The 24,335-nt window shown below is 41.2% G+C and overlaps 1 protein-coding gene across 2 annotated transcripts in view; it reads right to left on the bottom strand.

The window, feature by feature from the left end:
* LOC146042899 (uncharacterized) overlaps positions 1–22,642 on the bottom strand; it is an 83,932-nt gene extending 61,290 nt beyond the window's left edge. Inside the window, exons 1-2 of one of the 2 annotated variants that reach the window (XM_083163183.1) lie at positions 22,556–22,642; positions 8,419–8,505 (exon numbers count right to left, since the gene is read on the bottom strand). The gene's annotated coding sequence lies outside the window, so the exon portion shown is untranslated. Of the gene's footprint in view, positions 1–8,418; positions 8,506–19,202; positions 19,405–22,555 lie in introns of those variants that run through there. The other variant, XM_083163182.1, reaches the window with a different exon arrangement.
* Positions 22,643–24,335: the final 1,693 nt, after the last annotated feature.

Genomic DNA, 24,335 nt, shown 5'->3' with positions numbered 1-24,335 from the left:
AATTAGAGTGGAAGACTTGGGAGGCAGCTTGAAATCTCTTCATAGACCCGTCCAGCAATCGTGTATAGGTCATGATGGATGCATTATGGCTCGGGGGGTCAAAGGTTGATTTACTCCTGTTTTGGAGAAATTTGGAAAGTGGACCAGTGGTAGTAGTGTCCTCTTTGTGCTGGAAAAACTCACATAGTCTCATTTTTCGGTTCATCCTATGTAAGTCCAGTTGCCACTCAAAAGAATCATGCCGGTTGGACGGCACAAACGAAAGTCCTTTACTTAAAACCACCTCCTCAGTGGCTGTGAGGCTGCGGTCTGAAAGGTTGAACACCGCTTTTATTTGTTGTTTGCTCGTTTTAAAGAGCCTTTCGTTTTGCTTACTGCGGCGGGTTCTTTTCCGCCGCGTCCACGGCGGGTGGTAACCCCTAAAGGGGGCTTCTTGTTGATTTTACCTTCATCTGAGTCGGCAGGAGCAAAATCACTGTCAGATTGAGATGACATTTGTGCAGATCGGGGAGTTGCATTTTTGCGCCAGGTAGATTTTTGATTTTGGAATCTTGATGTGCGCCCCTGAGGCTCCGTGCCGGTGAGCCATCTGTACACTTGGTTGGATTCGTAATCAGACTGGACAGTGGTCAGTTTGGTCTTTTTGAAGCGCGACAGCTCACGTCGATACATATCACACTGTGTCTTAAGTTTTACTGCAAATTGATCGAACTCCGTGGATGACAGAATTTCTTGCATGTTGAGTTTTTAATGTCTCTATCTTTTCCTTAGTGGACCTCAATTCCTTGGACACTTTGGATGAAGGGTTCGGGTTTGATAAACAGCTATTTCTACAACTACTAGAAATGGTCCTCAACCGCAATTATTTCCGTTTCAATGGCATCATCTACCTGCAACTAGAGGGCTGTGCCATGGGATCGGCCGTGGCACCGTCCTATGCCAACATCTTTATGGTGGAACAAGAAAAAAGATTTTTTGGCCGGCACCAGGATAGTGGTGAAATCAGGTTGCTAACCAGGTATATAGATGACCTGTTCGTCCTTTGGGATAGTCCCCCTGACCTGTTTATTGCAATGATGGACGACATCAACAGGGCACCCGGTCCAATAAAATTTACCTTTACCTGGAGCCACGAGCACATTGATTTTCTCGACGTGTCAGTACATCTTAAAAACGGGAGCATCAGTACCAACATCTTTTATAAAAACACAGATAGGAACACTCCTATTATCAAGCAGCCACCACCCTCCTCCTTTGAAACGTGGCCTTGCATACTCCCAGATGTTACGTGCGGCACGCATATGCAGTGACGTGACTACACTTCCAGCACAGCTGGACATTATCGTGACGCGATTTCATGAACGCGGGTACAACCTGCAATTACTCCTGGCTTCGAAGGATAAAGTTTTATTGCTGGACAGAGAGGATCTCTTATCCAACTCCCCAACCAGGAAGGCTAAAGCCAAAATTTTCCCTTGGACTACCACCTATGATACCAGCAGTACAGTGATACCCATAGCCAGTAAAGCGCTATGGCCGATAGTGGCCACTGACAAATCTCTACCCTGCTTCACAGATGTTCGACCCATGGCCTGTTATCGTAGGGGTCGTAACCTAAGAGACCTGTTAGTGCATACTGACATAACGGGCTTTGACACCAGTTTAAGAACAAGATCCAGCCACAAACCCAATGGCTGCTACCGCTGCATCAAGTGTGCCACATGCGTCTACCTCATCCAGAGCACTACCTTCAAACATCCTCATACTGAAGAAATGTATAAAATAAGGCATGTGTTGACATGCAGCACCAGGTTCATAATATACGTCATTATATGCCCATGTGGCCTGTATTATGTCGGGATGTCAACCCGACAATTTAAAGAAAGGATGGCTCTCCACCGCTCAGCCATCAAAGGAGCATTGGAGAACAAACCTATTGACCAACCAGTGGCTGTTCACTTCAAAAACTTGAAACACCCCTTGTCGACTCTAAAATATCTGATCATCGATCATGTGCCACCCATGCCCAGAGATGGCAATCGGCAAAAAGCCCTTCTTCGCCTAGAAGCAAGGTGGATTTTCCGCCTTAACACCGTAGTGCCTTACGGACTGAATGAAAGGATCACCTGGAACGCTCTGACATAGATATCATCCTAGCTGGACGCCTAAGCCATGATCAGATTAAGCACACATTCTCTTGGTTCAACACCCCCTGGCCTATCCCAGTCCCCCTTTCAAACAGGCATTCACCCGAGTCGCCACTTTGGAGACTAACGCGACGCCCTGTCCCCTCAGGCTGCCCAGTATAATGAATTTGACCACTTCTCAGTGGTTCTCCTCCTGCAAAGATATATGATGTCTCTTTATTCCTGCATTAACAATACTTGCATTGATTACCACTATACAGATGTGACTCTCAGTACTGTTCTTTATTTTTATTTTTTCTATAATAACAGCAAGTGCAATCACTTTTTATGTTTTACATGTATGTCTGCATTTTTTTTTTCACAGCACCTATTCTGTTTTGTACACCCATGGCCCGCAAACCCCCGGCAGCCAGACGCCAAGTCGGTCGCCTAGCAACAAGGAGAGATCCAGGACGCAGTATCTCGGATACACATCACGGCCTCACTTCCGGTCTGGGACCCGGCGCGGCGCACGGAGGCGGAGGGATGGCGGCCTCGCTCCTACATGTATTATATAAGGTAATACCTTGTCACTTGTTTCTTTGATTGCTGTTCACCTGACGACGGGGTGCAAGTCACCCCGAAACGTTGTAATAAATTCACGTTTTTTCCAAATCCTTGAAGTGCCGTTCGTTGGAGCCCGTAAGGATACCTCCACACCTGCTGATATATATATATATATATATATATACGCTGTTTGGTCCGGCACTCACTGCATACAGCAAACAACTGGTCCGGTGCCTTCCTCTGTAGCGATACCAGCAACTAGTATCCCACCAATATAGTAATAAGGGGAACGTTACTATATATGTATATATATATATATATATATATATATATATATATATATATGCAATGCAGAAAGAGAGAGAATGGCGCAACCAAGTCAGTGATTATAGAAAATTTTTACTAAACGAATAAATAACTGACATACATGGTAAAAAGCAGCAAACAGCTTGCCCAACGATTAAGATCCTTCAGAAGCCACCGGGAATCGGTGGAAGCCGGGACTCAGTTTCCCACCGACGGTGCCTCTTTCACTCGGACCAGGAGAGACCAGTTCAGGTCTGTGCACGATGCCGTGAAGGTAGCCACGCCTCTACGCGTTTCGTCACGTGTGGGACTTCGTCAGGAGGTGTGGTTATCCTGGATCCTAGTGTGTCTTATATCCACCTCTCAATCAGCTGGTATTGATTGAGATTGGAATCACCTAAGTGTCATTCACTCAGCTAACTCTCAATGCTAAATAGCAAGCATATATATGCACCGTTTAAGTTTATACTTTACACATTAAAAAGACAAGTATTACAGGTAAACATAACATAAATCATAAAGGATTTTTACATGTTTTAAAACATTACAGATTTCAGAGAAAAAAAACACACTTCAATATTTGGAATATAAAATGCCTGCGGTCGGCTCGTGGACTCGAGCTGCGGCCGGCGGCATCCCACATCAAACGTATTTAAGAAGAATACATGGTACTTGTGAGTTATCCGGGCGTCCGATTTTTTGATTGTATGCCTTAAGTTAAGGCATACAATCAGATGCGATGCGATATCGCATCGCATGCGACCATCGGATGCGATGACCCGATTTTTCCATAGGAATCAATGTTAAAATGATTCCTATGGAAAAAGGGGTCCTTTTCATACCCCTACTATCCAAGTGGGCATGGAGTTGGATATAAACCTGTGGCGAGCGTAGCGAGCCACCGAGCCCGAAGCGTGGCGAGCGAAGCGAGCCCCGCGAGGGGACGGTATTCCGTGTCCCCTCGCGGGGCTCGCTACGCTCGCCACGCTTCGGGCTCGGTGGCTCGCTACGCTCGCCACAGGTTTATATCCAACTCCATGCCCACTTGGATAGTAGGGGTATGAAAAGGACCCTTTTTCCCATTGAATTCCATGTTAAAATGGACTCAGTCCATTTTAACATTGATTCCTATGGAAAAATCGGGTCATCGCATCGCATCGCATCCGATGGTCGCATGCGATGCGATGCGATGTCCCGATCCGACCCGATTTAAAAATCGGACGCCCGGATAACTCACAAGTACCGAATACATATATAGAACATACATTTAAGATATCATAAGAAACTATTATAAAAATCAATAATAAAATTTTTTTTTGCTAAACCTCGCTAACTAACAATTCCAGTCATTTCCCCTAGCAACCATATTTCAAGGGATAAAAGAAGGAGACAAGAAAGATATATGAATAATCAAGCAATCACAGTTTTGCAACATAGTAACACTCTAAAGAATATATCCATGACATAAACAGTATGACCGCGATAAAGCTCCACATTCGCACAACACACCACGGGACCCTATAGGTTAAGACACAGAGGTCCGCAGACCCAACAACTGTGTCTCACCAGTGCACCGTTAAGTGTGTCACACACTGTGTGTGTACTGTCAGTGGAGAAAAGAGACAATATCGCAGCCCTCGTTCATGCCTGCTGGTGAGAGGGTATTAACCGTGTATATCCAGTAGGTCTCACGCCTACTCAGTTTATTTAAAATGTCTCCACCTCGCTCATCTAATGAAATTTGTTCAAGTGCTTTGAAAGAAAAATGTCTGAGATCTCCGTTGTTACATGCCAGAAAGTGTCTGGAGACACTGTGTGTGTTAACCTTATTACGAATATTACGTGTGTGCTCCAAGATCCGCAATTTCAATTGTCGCTTGGTCTTGCCAATATATCGTTTCCCGCAGCTGCAGGTTAACATATAAATGACAAATGTACTTAAACAGGTCATTTTACTTTTTACATTCCAAGACTTAGTCCCCTCACTATTGGAATATTTAAACTTGTCACGGTCAACATATTGACACATTTTACACTTTGAGCAAGGGAAAAATCCTTTTGTTGTATTTAGCCAATTAGTACTTGTGATTGATTTTAAATGACTTGGAGCTAGGTTGGTTTTAAGAGTGGCTGCTCTTTTGAATACCACTTGCGGCCGATTGGGAATGATTGTTTTTAATAAGGGATCCAATAGAAGGACATCCCAGTGTTTGTTAAGTATCATCTTTATTTTATCGCTATCTACATTATACTTAGTGACAAAAGGAACGAACGCAGCCTCATTGTTTCTATCTTTTGTTCGATACACCAATAAATCCTGTCTGTTTTTATCACTAGCTCTCTTTTTACATTTATGTATCAGATGTTGTGGGTAGTTTTTCTCCTCAAATCGGGTGCTATAAATTTCTGTTTGTTCCTCAAATTTTTCAACTGTGGAACAATTCCTTCTTAGTCTTATGAATTGTGAATAGGGGATATTGGATACCCATTTATTAAGATGGCAGCTTGAAAAATTTATATAACTGTTGCTGTCGACACATTTGATATGTGTGTATGTGTCGATGAGTTTTGTAGATTCCCAATTTGAAGTATCTAAAACTAAATCCAAAAATTCAATTTTTACAGCATCATACTTAGAAGTGAATTTTAAGTTAAGATTGTTAATATTTATTTTGGACATAAATTCCTCAAAACTGCTTTTATTCCCCTGCCAGACAATGATGATATCATCTGTGTCGACAGCAACATTTATATAAATTTTTCAAGCTGCCATCTTAATAAATGGGTATCCAATATCCCCTATTCACAATTCATAAGACTAAGAAGGAATTGTTCCACAGTTGAAAAATTTGAGGAACAAACAGAAATTTATAGCACCCGATTTGAGGAGAAAAACTACCCACAACATCTGATACATAAATGTAAAAAGAGAGCTAGTGATAAAAACAGACAGGATTTATTGGTGTATCGAACAAAAGATAGAAACAATGAGGCTGCGTTCGTTCCTTTTGTCACTAAGTATAATGTAGATAGCGATAAAATAAAGATGATACTTAACAAACACTGGGATGTCCTTCTATTGGATCCCTTATTAAAAACAATCATTCCCAATCGGCCGCAAGTGGTATTCAAAAGAGCAGCCACTCTTAAAACCAACCTAGCTCCAAGTCATTTAAAATCAATCACAAGTACTAATTGGCTAAATACAACAAAAGGATTTTTCCCTTGCTCAAAGTGTAAAATGTGTCAATATGTTGACCGTGACAAGTTTAAATATTCCAATAGTGAGGGGACTAAGTCTTGGAATGTAAAAAGTAAAATGACCTGTTTAAGTACATTTGTCATTTATATGTTAACCTGCAGCTGCGGGAAACGATATATTGGCAAGACCAATCGACAATTGAAATTGCGGATCTTGGAGCACACACGTAATATTCGTAATAAGGTTAACACACACAGTGTCTCCAGACACTTTCTGGCATGTAACAACGGAGATCTCAGACATTTTTTTTTTCTTTCAAAGCACTTGAACAAATTTCATTAGATGAGCGAGGTGGAGACATTTTAAATAAACTGAGTAGGCGTGAGACCTACTGGATATACACGGTTAATACCCTCTCACCAGCAGGCATGAACGAGGGCTGCGATATTGTCTCTTTTCTCCACTGACAGTACACACACTTAACGGTGCACTGGTGAGACACAGTTGTTGGGTCTGCGGACCTCTGTGTCTTAACCTATAGGGTCCCGTGGTGTGTTGTGCGAATGTGGAGCTTTATCGCGGTCATACTGTTTATGTCATGGATATATTCTTTAGAGTGTTACTATGTTGCAAAACTGTGATTGCTTGATTATTCATATATCTTTCTTGTCTCCTTCTTTTATCCCTTGAAATATGGTTGCTAGGGGAAATGACTGGAATTGTTAGTTAGCGAGGTTTAGCAAAAAAAAATTTTATTATTGATTTTTATAATAGTTTCTTATGATATCTTAAATGTATGTTCTATATATGTATTCTTCTTAAATACGTTTGATGTGGGATGCCGCCGGCCGCAGCTCGAGTCCACGAGCCGACCGCAGGCATTTTATATTCCAAATATTGAAGTGTTTTTTTTCTCTGAAATCTGTAATGTTTTAAAACATGTAAAAATCCTTTATGATTTATGTTATGTATACCTGTAATACTTGTCTTTTTAATGTGTAAAGTATAAACTTAAACGGTGCATATATATGCTTGCTATTTAGCATTGAGAGTTAGCTGAGTGAATGACACTTAGGTGATTCCAATCTCAATCAATACCAGCTGATTGAGAGGTGGATATAAGACACACTAGGATCCAGGATAACCACACCTCCTGACGAAGTCCCACACGTGACGAAACGCGTAGAGGCGTGGCTACCTTCACGGCATCGTGCACAGACCTGAACTGGTCTCTCCTGGTCCGAGTGAAAGAGGCACCGTCGGTGGGAAACTGACTCCCGGCTTCCACCGATTCCCGGTGGCTTCTGAAGGATCTTAATCGTTGGGCAAGCTGTTTGCTGCTTTTTACCATGTATGTCAGTTATTTATTCGTTTAGTAAAAATTTTCTATGATCACTGACTTGGTTGCGCCATTCTCTCTCTTTCTGCATATGTAATTGGGACACCTGTGAGCCGTGGTCTGGCTCATTGGGAGTAAAGGCTGCAGACATACCTTTAAAAAGGAGAAGCACATTTCCACTCTCCCTGTGACTGTGCGCAGTTGGAGCTCCAAATACTCTATATATATATATATATATATATATATATATATATATATATATATATATAGGTCCTGCCTCCTTAGGGCTTATCCAAGTATGACGATGACTGCTATACCACCATCATAACAAATCCCTTTGATAAAGGTCTATTGTTTGGAAACGTCGGGGCATGATGGAATGAAAGCTTGTATATTTCACTTGTGACCTAAGATGGAATAAATTTTACTTTGAATCCTTTGATTATAAACGGCGAGTGCTCTACATCCCACTACTAAAAAGTGGAAACCCACACAGTATATATATATATATATATATATATATATATATATATATATATATATATACTTGCATACATATTATAAATCAGAATCTTAATCTATTCTATGATTAGCAATAAAATGTTCCCTTGTGCCAATTTTTTCTGTTTCTGGTCATCTTGTTTCTGGAATTTAGACGTTGAGAACTGGTCGGTTTTGTCTAACAGTTTCAGTGAATAGGAAACTGGCATGTACTGTAACTACAATTGGATGGATATGTGAAACTTACTGAGAACACATATCTTGTGTAATACAAAGATGCAAGGCCCCTCCTCGCCATCCAGATGTCTTAATCATTCAGAAAATATTTACATCTCTTAAGAGTATACATATCTAAAATACATATTTATTTAGGTTACCTTGTTTCTGTAGTAGATATACAGTAGGCGTTAGTCAATTTCTTTCATGTCCGATAACTGGATTTGCCTCAGTCCTATTAAGAAAGCCTACAGAAAGAAAAATTTATGTTACAGCCTGTCCTGGTATGAGAGAAATAATCCCTGCTGTTTGGCAGGTTTTATACAATGGTAGAATTGTTTCCTACAAGCTATGGAGTGATTTAAGCATTTAATCAATCTACTCCACCATATGCCTAGTGGAGTCACGCATTGACTGAGGCCTTAATGTTGTTGTGTCCATATAACAATCCACTACTTACATAATACAAGATTACCTGATCTATGGGGACTACACTCAATGCAGATAATACTTAACATATGCAGTATACATATGTATTGTCCATAAACGTCAATCAAAGTATTTACTTCTTATCAAAACATGTTTCTTGCCCTCTTTTTGCCATTGGAAACATATATGATTTCATGTAGTTTCATACAATCTGTTGCTTCCACTCTATACAGTATAGAGAGTTGTACATTGCAGATATGTTACATACCAAGTGTAACTGATAACTGTACAGTTTCAGTAGCCAAGTGATCTCAAAGAGCTCTTACATCTGCGATACCATCTTCATACTGATGCTACTGAAGTCTACATATCCTCCCATGTCCTTTATAATGATGCTACTGTAATCTTCATCTCCTCCTGTGACCTTCATACTGATGCTACTGACATCTTCATCCCCTCCCCTGGCCTTTATACTGATGCTACTCACATCTTCATCCCCTCCCATGACCTTCATACTGATGCTACTGGCATCTACATCTCCTCCCATGGACTTAAAATTGATGTTACTGAAGTCCACATCTCCTCCCATGGACCTTATACTGATGCTACTGACACTGCATCTCCTCCCATGGCCTTTATACTGATGCTACTCACATCTTCATCCCCTCCCCTGGCCTTTATACTGATGCTACTCACATCTTCATCCCCTCCCATGACCTTCATACTGATGCTACTGACATCTACATCTCCTCCCATGGACTTAAAATTGTTGTTACTGAAGTCCACATCTCCTCCCATGGACCTTATACTGATGCTACTGACACTGCATCTCCTCCCATGACCTTTATACTGATGCTACTGACATCTACATATCTTCACATGGTCTTTATACTGATGCTACTGATAGCTACATCTCTTCCCATGGCCTTTATACTGATGCTACTGACATCAGCATTTCCTTCCATGGACTTCATACTGATGCTATTAAAATCCACATCTCCTCCCATGGCCTTTATACTGATGCTATTGACATCTGCATCTCCTCCCATGGCCTCTCCTCCTCCACCCTGCAGCTCATCTCCAATTGTCTCTCAACTCCTTCCTGGATGTCATGGTGTTTTCTTATTCTCAACATATCTAAGACTGAGTTTATTGAAAAATACCTTACTGTTGCCAAATCTGCCCTCTCTCCTGTCCTCATCTAGCTCACATGAGTTGTGTCTATAATGTATGGTGCTAGAAAGTGGTTAAAGACCTCCTTTTCAGTATACAGTACAATTAAAGGTGGGTGGACCGGAGCTCTACACTTGTGTGAACATAGTATGTGTGTCTCCCTTTAATGAGAATATATAATATAATATTATATATATATGGTAATATATTGTAAATATATGGTATATTGTAAATATATGGTTTCTTCTTTGTTCTGGACTTACACAACAACCCGCTCTACTGGCCAACGATTCTTGGTTAACGTTTGCCATAACTGTATGAAATTACCCGTTTTTTAGCCTATTATTGATCCGATTGAATTACTAATTACAGGAAGTGACGCAACTTCCTAGTGTGCATAAATATCTGCTCCCTCCATCTTGTCCCCACCCCCTGAGGAAGTCTATCAGAGACGAAACATGTCGGGCATCTTCTGAGCTCATTTGCTCCTTACACTAAAAGCTAAGCGATTCCACATATTTCTTTTACCTTGATCTTATTGTGCATTTGTAACTTGTGGCCATATATATATTTTTTACGTTTTTTATTACATCTTGATACACATGTTTTAAAGAGATATTTTTCTTATTTTTTTTTTTTTGTTGTTCTTTTCATACTCCTCTTTTTATATGTAAAGTCTCTCCGTATTTTTTACTCTTACGAGATACCCTACCCCCATTTTTCTTATATTGTATTATTGTACAGCCTAATAAATGTATTATTATTTTTAACATACAGCCTACTTTATACATATATTTATATTAACTGAAGTCGCTGGGTTCTAAAATATTTTCCTCATTTACCCCGTACCGATAGAGACAGCACACCACTGTCTCTCTTAGGACCTGAGCAGACACCCCTTAATACCAGTAGGGGGAACAGTTTATTCTGAGTAAGCATCTAGCCTCGCACTCACCTGTTGTATTACCTGGCGCTGACTGTCCCTTTTTTTCTTGTACCCTTAAATATATATATATATGTGTGTGTGTGAGGGATGAAGGATAGTATGATCCTGATGTTGGATTGATTTATGGGTACTCTTTACCTAGAACGGCGCCCATCGCGGGCATTGCATGTACATCGCATGCCATTATAATGGTCACTCTTTTTTTACCTTGCGATGCCCAAGATTCAAATCTTGGGCGCCGTTCTAGGTAAAGAGTACCGATTTATGTGAATGAGACAACCAATGTGGTATCCGATCCGGGTCCTTCCTCACCTTCAGTTATGTCACAGATCGGGTTTGAAACGCGTCGGTGGCAGCACGTGGATGCAGAGATTGCCCTGTGGATATTAGACCAAGCACCTGCCACTTTCTATATGGATTTTAGACCAAGAAGGAGCTGAATCCTGTGTTTTGCCCGGGCTCACACTGGTACAGTATTTCCAGAACTGTCCATTGTCCAGTTCATTACATCTGGTAATTATCTTCAGGGCCTTCTGCACATAACATGTCCTTTTTGGATGTATGTGCCTTACTTGTGATACCATAGTCAAACAATTTCGCTTGTTGTAAGGATTATTGCATTTTTGAATGTACAATTGATGTGCATTGTTTTTGATGTTTTTATGGTATATTAAATTGTGATACGCTATAATGAATATGTGTTTCTATTTCATGTACTACTAAAATAATCTTAGAATTGTGGGAGAGATAAGAACATATGATTTTGCTCCGTGGGAAATAATTTGTGGATTGATGGGAAGTACAGTACTGTTTCCTGTTAATAAGGTGAAGGATATTGCCACATATCTTATTGCCTTGTTTGGGGTGACGAAGCACACTCCAGGTTTTATTCTTCCTAGTGCTAGAGCGCACAGTAATTTTATATACGCCTTTTTATATACGAATGTTCAGTGAGTGTAAGTTATCGCATGGGAAAAGGGGGTCGGACTGGTGCTGCTGTCATTGATCGTGGGGTGTCTGATGGGTGCATCTGCTGCCCATGCCCGGTGCCCAATTACATTGGCTTCAGTGACGGGGGCATGCTTTTATAAACATTATGCAGCGATTAAAATGATTAAAGTATGTTTGAAAAGTATCTTCTTTGTATTATATTCATCATTAATGACAGGGGAGGCACTGCCTCCTCTGCCTCCCCTGATTGCACATCCCTGTAATTAATGTTCAATGCCTTTTTATTTTAGAATAAATGATTTTTTATTCAGATGCTTCTGTAATCAGTTGCTGATATCTTAAACCATTGTCTCCTCTTTGAATCAAAGGACTATTATCTTTTCAAAAACCAAAACAAACATATTATGCCTGGTCTATCTGACATGCAATCAGCATTTCCAGTGCTGTCACAGAGCCATCAGAGAAACAGCAGCTTCCATCAGTGTCTGTCAAAGGAAAACCAGTACACAATGTAAGCACTGAAACTGTTATAAATATCACCAAAACGAACATTTCTATTTGATGGCTGTTCTGACTGTGGGTGACAGATATAAAAAAAGCATAATGCATTCAGAAGCATTTGTAGCAGATACTTTTGCAATGTGATAGTTCAAGTATGAACCATTGTGTTTTTTCAACATTATCAGCTGGGTATCCTTAAGGTCTTAAACTCAAAATGTGTCTTTCAAGTTATCATATTATATTTATCAATTTAAAAAAAAATCATATACACTAGAACTCACTGACTTAATATTTTAAAGTCCATGGTTTGAACTTAGTGAATGTTATGAAATCATGGGACTTGTATTATTACTGCTGTTCTCTGATCTCTACAGGCTCATTAGAAAAAAAAAAAACTGTGGAGAACTAACCAATACTGCACAACAGCGGTAAGACTTGACTTGGGGCATAGCTGGCTCATCGGGGGTTCCTTCTGTGCCGGTGTAACCTAACTTAGCTGTGTCACACTCCTTCTGTGCCTGTGTAACCCACCCTTGCTACTGTATGTCACACTCCTTTTGTGCCTGGTTTAATCTACAGTGGCATTGCTGTGTTGGGTGTGATATAGAACCAGTCCCAGAGAGCTACCAACATTTTCGTGTTCTCCAGACCACCTGTTGACCTGTAGAATGTATCCGTTAGGAATGAATGCAGCATGTTTGAACATGTGACTGTTAGTAGTTACTACACTTGTACACTAGCTATGAGGTTGGGAAATGTGATCTGCTGGTAGATCTTGAGGACTGGTTTGCCCAGCCCTGATCTACACTGACTGTAAAAAATTAAGGGGGGTGGCTTCATGGGAAAGGGGCATGATCACATAATACTACCAATTCACATTACACCACAAAATAATATCCGTTACTCATATTACACCACACAGTGCCACTTGTACACATTTCACCAGGTATAGCCCCTTAGGCATTTTCCTTCAAGTAGAGCCCCTTAGACACACTGCGCCAAGTAGAGTTCCTTAGACACACTGCACCATACTGTGGCCCTTAAACACACTGCAACAGGTATGGGTAGACATATTGCGCCAGGTACATCTAATGCCCACAAGAGTAGCACTGCTTATGCACACAGAACCAACAGGACTAACACCGCTTATACATACAATGCCCACAGCAGTTTTGCTGCTTATGCACATAATGCACACAGGAGTAGCGCTGCTTATGCACACAATGCCCACAGTAGTAGCACCATATATGAACATAATGCCCACAGGAATAAGACCACTTACACAATACATACAAGAGTAGCGCTGCACTGCTTATGCACATAATGCCCATAGCAGTCGCGACATTTATGCACATAATACCTTCAAGAGTAGCACAGTTTACACACACACAATGCCCACAGGAGGAGCACACTGCCGCACAATGTTAACACAGGAGTGGCAATGCTTATGCACATAGCACCCACTTTAGTAGTGACACTTATGCACATAATGACCACATTAGTATTGAAGCTTATGCACATAGCACTCCCCCCCCACACACACACACACACACCCACACACACACTGACACTCTTTCTCCCTACCCTTACCAAGCATCTTGCTGGCTAGATCTATAGCATCCTCTTTCTTTACAGCGCTGGTCAGTGTAGTTCTGCCCCCTAATTCCCATGTAGCTTTGAGCTGCCAGTGGATGCACCCACAGGAGGTCATTCTGGTTGACCAGCAAAGCAGCAAAATTTGCAGCTTTGCGGGTCATCTAAACGCCGCCCGCATGTACAGCTGCCTCCCTGTGTGCTCCTTGGAGTCCAACTTGCAGCTTGGACTCCAAGGATTACACACATCTCTAGAACAGGGCTCTATCCCATTTGAGTTACAAGTTCTCCTGTGGATGTTAAACCTCAATTTTAAAACCTGTAATAGTCTGGATAATTGGGACCCAGGATCTCTTAGGAGACCTTAATAGGTCAATATTGAAGTCCAGGTAATGCTTTAGGTTACCTTTTTGAAAAAAAAAAAGGAGTTTTCCTTCTTCCCCCCCCCCCCCCCCCCCCCCCACACACACACACACATCGCCAACTACCCTCTAAAAAATCAGGTGAAAGTGCATAGGCAGCATCTTATATGTTTTTTTGCCGCCATTCATACATACACTGCCTCTCTCACATAGGCATGCGCACATTGAGTGTTAAGGGTGCACAGGCACCCCCTAATGCTGTGCCCCCACCCCACACTTATTGCTGCTAGTAATACCAGCAATACTTTTTACCAAAGACTTTTGCTTTTTAGACCTGTATTCCATTAAAATAAGCGCCCATCAATCAATTATGTGTGTTTTGCATTATGAATGGTATTACACCATTGTCATATCACTACATACCTGTGTCATCCAGATATGATTTTATTTGCATGTACTGTTACACAGAGTAATTAGAAGATTAACACTGAAATAGGCCGGATATAATGGTGTGGCTGAGAGACGTTTTATATTGTAGTGAGTGCACGCCTGATTGGCGATGTTTGACAGACCCAATGGCGGTGTTAGACATGCCCAATAGGTGGTGCTAGGTGTTAAGTCTGTAACTTATATTATATCAAACCTTCATGAAGGAGGACACAGGAAGTTCAGCATGCTTCTTTACTCATAACTGCAGGGCAGGAACTACATACATTACAGGTATTCATACGCCAACTTATACACAAGAAAATAAGATCTGTTATATCCTTCCACGGGATACTTACACAGCAATAGGAACTATATACACCACACTCCTCCCAACTTAGATAAAAGCAGACAATTTGTAAATGTAGCACTACACAAGGTATATGTTACCCCAGAAGGCTACAAATCAAGCCTTTGGGGTGCCTTACGAACTCTGTCTGGGTAACGATGTTTAAATTCCCTAGCGACAGTCTGTTCCACTGAAGTCACACCAGAAGGTTCAGGGTCAGTTGTTGTCACTAGGGGAACCTCTTGTTCAGGTGACTCCATTCTAGGCATAGGAACAGTCTCTGTAGTCAACCCAGAGGGGTATACATTTTCCTCAGTGTCAGGAACAGTCTCTGTACCAGGCCCATGGGGGTAAACATAAACCCCTACATCACTAGCTTGGCTGTGTCCAGATTCCGACTCACAAGTCATCTGCCTCCTGGCCTCAATTATTTGATCAATGTGTCGACGCCACAATTCCCCTCCAACTTCAATCACATACATCAGTGGGCCAGATTTTGAAGAAACTATGCCCGGTTGCCATTTATCTCCTCTGTAGTCACGGACAAGCACCTCTTGGCCAATGTCGAAGGATCGTGTAGGTTTCTGGTAAACAGTTTGAAACTGTTTGTTTTGTACCTTTCTTCTCACATCTGGTTTTATCAAGTCCCATTGAGACCGCAAGTTTCGCTGCATAAACAGCACAGCAGGCGGTTGACCAGTAGTAGAGTGCTCAGTTCTACGATATATGAAAAGGAAGTTGTCAATCTTATGTTGTAAAGGCAGATGTTCCTGGTGTGCAGACTTGATAGCCTTTTTGAATGTTTGTACAAATCTTTCAGCCAAACCATTAGTGGCTGGATGGTGTGGAGCTGATGTGAAATGTCTAATGCCATTATCTCGCATGAACTTTTTGAATTCATTCGACACGAATTGTGGTCCATTGTCGCTGCATACTTGCTCTGGTAGACCATTTCTGGCAAAGATGGTTCGCAGAACAGCAATTGTTTTCTCAGACGTAGTGGATTTCATATTTATTACCTCTGGCCATTTTGAATGAGCGTCCACTGCAATAAGAAACATACAATTCATGAATGGACCAGCAAAGTCGATATGTACCCGCTGCCATGGAGATGATGGCCATTCCCAGGGGTGCAGCGGGGCTGTGGATGGTGAATTTTGAACTCCTTGACACCCTTCACATCCTTTTGTCAATGTTTCGATTTGCCCATCGATTCCTGGCCATCACACATAGCTTCTAGCAAGACTCTTCATTTTTACTGTGCCCAGATGTCCCTCATGTAAATTTTTCAACACTCTTTTTCTCAGTTTGGGTGGTATTACCACTCTGGAACCACACAGCAGAGTTCCTTGACAGACAGAAAGTTGATCCCTCCTGGCTGAAAAACCATAATATTGAGCATTGCCATGTTTAGGCCAACCTTTGAGAGTTAATTCCATTACTTTAGATAAGACTGGGTCTTTCCTTGTTTCCCGATTGATCATGTCATTGGTTATAGGTAGCTGTTCTATTAACATATTGTGATAAATGTCCAGGTCATCTTGGTCACTGGCTTCATTGCCTTGGGGCAAGGGAGAACGTGATAGACCATCAGCGTTGCCATGTAGTTTTGTTCCTTTAAACTCAATGTCATATGAGTGTGCACCCAGGAATAATGACCAACGTTGAAGACGAGCAGCAGTCATGACTGGAACTCCCTTTTGGGGGTTAAAAATTGACACCAATGGTTGATGATCAGTTACTAATGTGAACCTTTGTCCGTACAAAAATTGATGAAATTTCTTCACTCCCCATACTAGACTTAAAGCCTCTCGATCAATTTGAGCATAATTCTTTTCTGCTGCAGTCAAGGACCGTGAGGCGAATGCAATTGGTTTCTCACTTCCATCTCTTAGTTGATGTGACAACACTGCTCCAATGCCATATGGTGAGGCATCACATGCCAGTCTGATCGGCAGTGTTGGATCAAAATGAGTAAGGACTTTATCAGATGTAATCAATCTTTTTGTTTCTGCAAAAGCTTCCTCACAGTCTTTTGTCCACTTCCAACGAGCACTTTTCTGTAATAAGGCATTTAGTGGGTGTAGGACTGTGGAGATGTCTGGTAAGAACTTGTGATAATAATTGACTAGACCCAAGTAAGATCTTAGCTGCGACACAGACTGGGGCCGGGGTGCTTGCAGTACTGCTTCAATTTTGTCAGCCAACTTGTGTAGACCCTCTCTATCGATTACATGTCCACAGTAGGAAATGCTTTCTTGGAAAAATGCACATTTGTTTTTATTTACTCTGAGTCCATACTCCTGTAGTCGATTTAATACTTTCTCCAAATTATTTAGATGGTCCACGTCATCTTTGCCTGTTACAATTATGTCATCCAGGTAACATTGTGTTCCTGGTATTCCTTGTAGGACTATATCCATTGATCTCTGCCATAGTGCTGGGGCTGAAGATAGTCCAAACACAAGACGGTTATATTGTAATAAGCCTTTGTGTGTGTTGATGGTAAGATATTTCTTGGACGCTTCCTCAATTTCCATCTGTAAGTACGCTTGAGCTAGATCAATTTTGGAAAAGCGGTCACCCCCTGAAAGAGATGCAAAGATGTCCTCTATTTTGGGCAAAGGATACTGTACGGTTCGTAGCACTGGATTTATTGTCATCTTGAAATCGCCACAAATTCGGATACTTCCCATTTCATCCTTCTTTACTACTGGAACTATAGGCGTAGCCCATTCACTCCATTCCACGGGGGAGAGTATACCAGTGTCTTCTAATCTCTGTAATTCCTTCTCAACCCTTGGTCGAATAGCATATGGTACTGTACGAGCTTTATGAAACTTTGGAACTGCCTGTGGATCCACCTCTATATTCGCCTTGATGCCCTTTAATGTGCCAATTCCTTCTTGGAAAATGGATTGTACAGCATCCAACAGTTTTGAGAGCCCTTTAGTAGCTGCATCACTGCTAGATACATTGGAGGTGGTAGACTGTAACGTGTGAATGGAATGCCAGTCAAGTTGAATTTTCCTTATCCAATCACGACCCAATAGTGCCGGCCCACCCTGTGGAAGTACGTATAAATACAGTTCATGATTATTGCCTTTGTATTTAACAGAAACCTTTATCTTTCCCAGTGGAGACACCAGTTCGCCCGTGTATGTGCGGAGATTCACCGATGTTTTCTTCAAAGGAATTGTAGCAAATAAGCGTTTGTAATCCTTTGCATTTATCACTGACAGAGCAGCGCCTGTGTCTAATTCCATTTTTAAGTCAATACCTGCTACTTTTAAGGTGACCCACATCACTTGGCACTCTTTTGATGTTACAGAGTGCACATCTAGGCTGCCTAAGCCTTTTTCTGTCCCAGTACTATCAGTAGAGTCGGATTCATTGTCGGTTACCTTATGCACCTGGGGTGTTGTATATTTTCTCCCAGAGGCTTTATATGCTTTTGAGCGGTTGGGTGTTTTCCCCGACTGACATGTCCTTTCAATATGGCCTCTTTTCTTACAATTTCGACATACTTTGTCTTTAAACCAGCACTGACTGGCTTCATGTGAGGACTTCCCACAGCAGGCACAGGGCTGTCTCTGATTCCAATGAATTGGAGTGGTAGAACATTCTGGAGCCTTCTGTTGCAATTCTGATGCATCTCTGGTTGCAGTCTCCATTGAAATAGCTATGGATAGTGCACTCTCTAAGGTCAGTTTAGGCTCAGCCAGCAATTTCTTTTGTGTATTTGTACTTATCATCCCACAAACCAATCGGTCTCTTAAGGCATCTGATAACCCTGCTCCAAACTCACAGTGTTCAGATAACTTTCTTAATGCAGCAATGTACTCAGACACACTTTCACTTTCACTTTGATTTCTTCTGTGAAACCTGAATCTTTCAGCAATAACTAATGGTTTTGGGTTTAGATGCTTTTGTAAAATGTCCACAATGTCAGTGAATGACTTGGTGGCTGGCTTCTCAGGTGTTACTAAACTCCTCAGTAAACTGTATGTTTTGGCCCCCATCACACTTAGTAAGACTGCTACTTTCTTGTCAGCCTGCACACAGTTAGCATCACAGTACAATTCCACTCTCTCAATATATGTAGCCCAGTCCTCTATAGCACCATCAAAAGCAGCTATTGTGCCAATATATCCTGACATCTTGCCTTAATGTCCTCTTTCCTCTCTTCTGTATAGAAAGAATGATAGAACTCACGTGCTCCTGTATTCAGTGATGGCTGTCTGCATGTGCTGCCCTTTTTCACCCCACAATTGTGTAGAGTCAGTCCTTTGGCATTCCACTGATCACTGGAGCAATACTGAAGAATAGGTTTTATCCTCGTCGCCAGTGTTAAGTCTGTAACTTATATTATATCAAACCTTCATGAAGGAGGACACAGGAAGTTCAGCATGCTTCTTTACTCATAACTGCAGGGCAGGAACTACATACATTACAGGTATTCATACGCCAACTTATACACAAGAAAATAAGATCTGTTATATCCTTCCACGGGATACTTACACAGCAATAGGAACTATATACACCACACTAGGCACACCACTTTGACAGTGCACCCCCTAATAAAATGTGCTGCGCACGCCTATGCTCTCTCATATATCCATTCATACATACACTGCCTCTCTCATACTGTATATCTATTCATACATACACTACCTCTCATATCCATACTGAACATACATACTGCGTCTCTCATATATCCATACAAACACTGCCTCTCATATACACATTCATACATATATACACTGTCTCTTTTGTACATATGTGCGTACATACACTGCCTCTCATATATATACTGTAGTATACATACATACATGCACAGCCTCAAGCATACATAAATACATACTGAACAAACACATACTGTTTCTCTCATATATACATTCATACATGCAATGCCTCTATCATATATACATACATGGCCATATTATGCATACATACACAGTACATATATACAACCATGCAATGCATAACTATATATCCCCTCCTCTCCAGCCACAGCACATAGTCAGTCTTGTATCCCATAATAGTAGCACTGCAGTCAGTACCTGAGAGCTGCACCAGCACCAGGAACAACAACCATCAGTTCCTGCTTCCAGCTGCTGTCACTGCTTACTGTTGCCCCGGCCAGGTCACGGCTGCTACTGGTGGGGAGGCGCTGGTTCCTTCTGCTGGCGCTAAAAGCCTAGCGCTGCTGGCTGGAAGACACCGCTGTCCGGGGGGGGGGGGTTGGAGCCTGATGCGGCTACCACTGAGTCCAGGGGAAGGGGGTGATGCGGACGCCACAGAGTCCGGGGAAAGGGGATGCAGACGCCACCGACTCGGACTTAAGTTGGGGGAGGGGGTTTTGGTCAGGGCACCTCTCATCTGGCTACAGGGGGGGGGGTGAGATGCTAGCAAATGCCGCCCTCCAGTGGCTGGCGCCCTAGGCAAATGCATAAAGCTGCCTAGTGGTGGCGCCGGCCCTGATAGCAGCACCATATCTATGAATAAGCGCAGCACCAGCAGCTGTTTAATCATTGCTACTGTATGCCGGAAATACGGTGGTAGCGGGGGTCCACTTGCTTGCATTGCCCCTCGGGCTGAAAGTTGCCAGCCAGCCCCTGCTTATTATTATATAAGATCAGGGACCCCCAGAAACACAGATGCCTTGAAGCGGGCCTGTTAGCTCAATCATATTTTTGTAAATATAATACAACTGAGATCTCTGTGTTTTTATTATCATGCAATATTAAAATCTCATTGCTGATACTTTTCAGTGTGCTTGGGGAATATTGTACCTAGACTGTAAAATTCAATTTGCCTATAACAAATCTGTGCTGAGAGCAAATTATATAAATGGAGCAGGGTGAGACTGCAAAATAAATAAATGAAATATTAAACTCAGCAAATCATTTAAATTAAATACATCAAAGGATTATTTTAAATACCATCACTTGAGATTATAACAAACAATAACAGAATAACTGAAATAGAACAATTCCTCATGTAGAACAGTTGTGGATAGAGAATTAATACATACTTATCGGTAGAATAACCACCCAAGGTTACCACTGACAGTGGCCTGAAATCGTACTGCACTCAATACTTGATTATAATAATATATCTTTATTTATCATCAAATGCCCACATAAACAATTAACAATTAATGAAATTCACGTGTAAACATTATAGCATAGACAAAAAAAAAAAAAAAAACACATCAGGAATATTGAACCATACTTCATCACCAAAGTTACCAATACTCCCACTAATTATGTAAAATACGTATTGCCTGCGGAGAGAAGCTCTCTATAAAATGACTACACAACATGGAGCAATATATCCTATTTGATGGTAATAAGAACAGCTCTGCACTAGAATGCAAGGGATCCCTCAAAATACTCCACTTTTGAGAGGAGTTGATTGTTATATACAAGATGGATGCTTGGTAGAGCAACGGTAACTATTCTACTTGCAGTTGATACCTCTCTCTGATGGGATTTACGCTCAACCGTAGAGCAAGAGCCAAACCATACTAAAACACCATGGGCCTTATTCAGATCTGATCGCAATACAAATTTGTTTGGAAAATGGGCAAAACCATGTGCACTGCAGGTGGGGCAAATGTAACCTGTATAGAGAGAGTTACATTTGGGTGGGGTGTGTTGAAACTGAAATCTAAATTGCAGTGTAAAATTAATGCAGCCAGTAATTACCCTGCACAGAAACAAAAAAACTCACACAAATCTAACTCTCTCTGCACATGTTACATCTGCCGCACCTGCAGTGCACATGGTTTTGCCCATTTTCCAAACAAATCTGTACTGAGCTCAGATCTGAATAAGGATCCATAAGTGAGAACACGTTCAATAATACCCGAGTAGAGCTCCATTGCACATACCAGATGAATGTAATTTCCTTAGGAAAAACATTTAAGCTGGTGAGCTTTATTTATGACAGTATTTGTATGCATACTCCAGGAAAGATCTTTTAATATATTTATGCCCAAAAATTTGAAGGACTCAGCTGCCTCAACTTCTTGGCCATTCAATGGCAGTTGGTGTGGCTCCCCTATTTGAATTTTGATCTGGTCTGGTCTGCAGTGCATCTGTAATGCAATAAGGATTGCGTTACTGTGGAAAGATCGGCATTGTGTCTGCATCAGTCCCAGTATTTGTAATATATTATATCTCTATGTAATAAAACTCATAGGGGTTTATGTACTAAGATGGCAGTTCTATTTAAGATGGGATGTTAGCAACCAATAAGAATCTGCTTATTTATTTAGCACTAGAAGATATTAGATATAATCTGATTGGTTGCCAATAGCAACATAACCCAAATGTAATACAACCCTAGTATTTCAATTGAAAAAAAAAAAAAAAATTCTACAGTTACACAAAAAAGGAGATTTCCTCTTATCACGCAATGCTAGCTGGAGACATCGCCCACACATTGCTGCATTTTCCATCAGAAAACTACTGTACATAAAGGAAGACATTCTCTATGAAGAGGACAGAGGGCATGCGTGCAGTGGAAACAGCATCATTCATTAAAATGCTTTTACAGACCATTTGTTGAATCATGGGGTTGAATAGCTGTTCCTGTTCATGTTCCCTGTATGATGATCCTAGAATGAGCAGCCATTTATGTCATGGAAAAAAATGCCAGTAGAAATGAATAAAACTAACATAACAAACTGCATTACTTGCTTAGGCTACAGTTATAGACAAAGGCAGCGTTGCTTAGGAACATCCCACCTTTTAAACAAACATTACATACAGTACAGTGCCGGACATGAATGGGTCCTGCAGACAAACATTCCATTGTACTAAATAATAGTACAGAGAGGCGTGAGTTTAAAAAATGAATTACAGTAGGGATAAATAGCACCATGCTTTTCTTTCGTTCTTACTTTCTATTCTTTTTATTTCATTTTCTTTCTTTCTCTTTTTTTTTTTTACTTTCTTTGAATTTTTCAATTTTACTTTCTTTACTTTATTTCAATAACATCTTTTAAATTCAGTCTGCTACTTGTGTTATATATATTTTGAACCATGGAGAAGTGATTTTATTTCTGCGTGCCTCTTTCAAAATCTTGACTATGGACGGAAACAGTAGAAACCAATAGAAATGATGTACTTTGCAACATAAAATATAAAAAGGTTTTCTACTTGTGGAAAGTGCATGGTGTGTACATTAGGAGAAAGGGGGATTAAAGACCCTTCAGGAGAATAGAGACCCTTATTAGCAGACAATCAAGAGTGTTATCATTTGACATTCCACCTATTTGGTGTATATGCCCTTTTGGGATTAAATATTTCGGGAAAACTAAAAGGCGATAAAAAATGTTGGAGCACACTGGAAATATAAAGCATGGTGTACAAAATCATAGAGTCTGGCAACATTTCCATCAAGTGCATAAGGGAGACGCAAGTAGTAAGGTTTAAAGGTCTTGATCATGTGGGGTGTGATAAAAGGGAAATAGACCGATAAAAATTAATTGCAAAAATATTTTTTTTGGAACATTATATTGAAAAACCTTCTGTTAAAAGGTTTACATGAAAATGATGAAATAATAACTTTCATAGAAGACCGGTAGACTCACTAAGGATCCTCAGCCACTGCAGTACAGTAATGATTCCAGTGTGTCTGCTTAGATAGGGGTATGGTACAATTCACAACATCAGAATCCTGACTGTCAGGCCCCCGACAGGGGGCGAGCACATTAAAGCTGTACTCACCACTTATTCTATTCTCCATCTATGGAGGTCATAGACCCCCACAAGGGAAAATAGCCCATGTAAGTTGGGATTCCTACTCGGGCTCCTGATATTCGGGATTCCGACTCACCAAGACAGACTGTCGGTGAGTCATTCGGCACCCCTTAGATCAGTGATGGCTAACCTTGATACTCCAGCTGTTGTTGAACTACACATCCCAGCATGCCCTGCATCAGTTTTAGCATGGCCAAATTGCAAAACTGTAGCAGGGCACGCTGGGATATGTAGTTCAACAACATCTGTCAAGGTTAGCCATCACTGCCTTAGATTGTATGCATTTTAAAGAGAAATTGTCACACGATACCTATATAGCAATTTGGTTTAAATGTTTAAACCAATTGTAATGTTTTTTTTTTTTATTATTCAAAAATGGTCAAAGTACTCGCCCATGACGCCCAATTAACCAAGAACGTACACGCATATAAAAGTGACCTGAGAGTCACTTTATATATGCCTGTGCGCACCACATCTTTCGATGGTCGCCGACCATCGAAAGATGTGGGAGGTTCCCACTGGCATGTGAATAGATGTATATGTAAACCATCCCATGCCATGCGAATGTACGCAC

The sequence above is a fragment of the Crinia signifera genome, chromosome 19 (genome assembly GCF_055691185.1).
Source record: "Crinia signifera chromosome 19, ASM5569118v1, whole genome shotgun sequence".
Taxonomy (NCBI): Eukaryota; Metazoa; Chordata; class Amphibia; order Anura; family Myobatrachidae; genus Crinia; species Crinia signifera.
The sequence above is the reverse complement of the archived record's forward strand: the minus strand, read 5'-3'. Positions and strand labels throughout refer to the sequence as shown.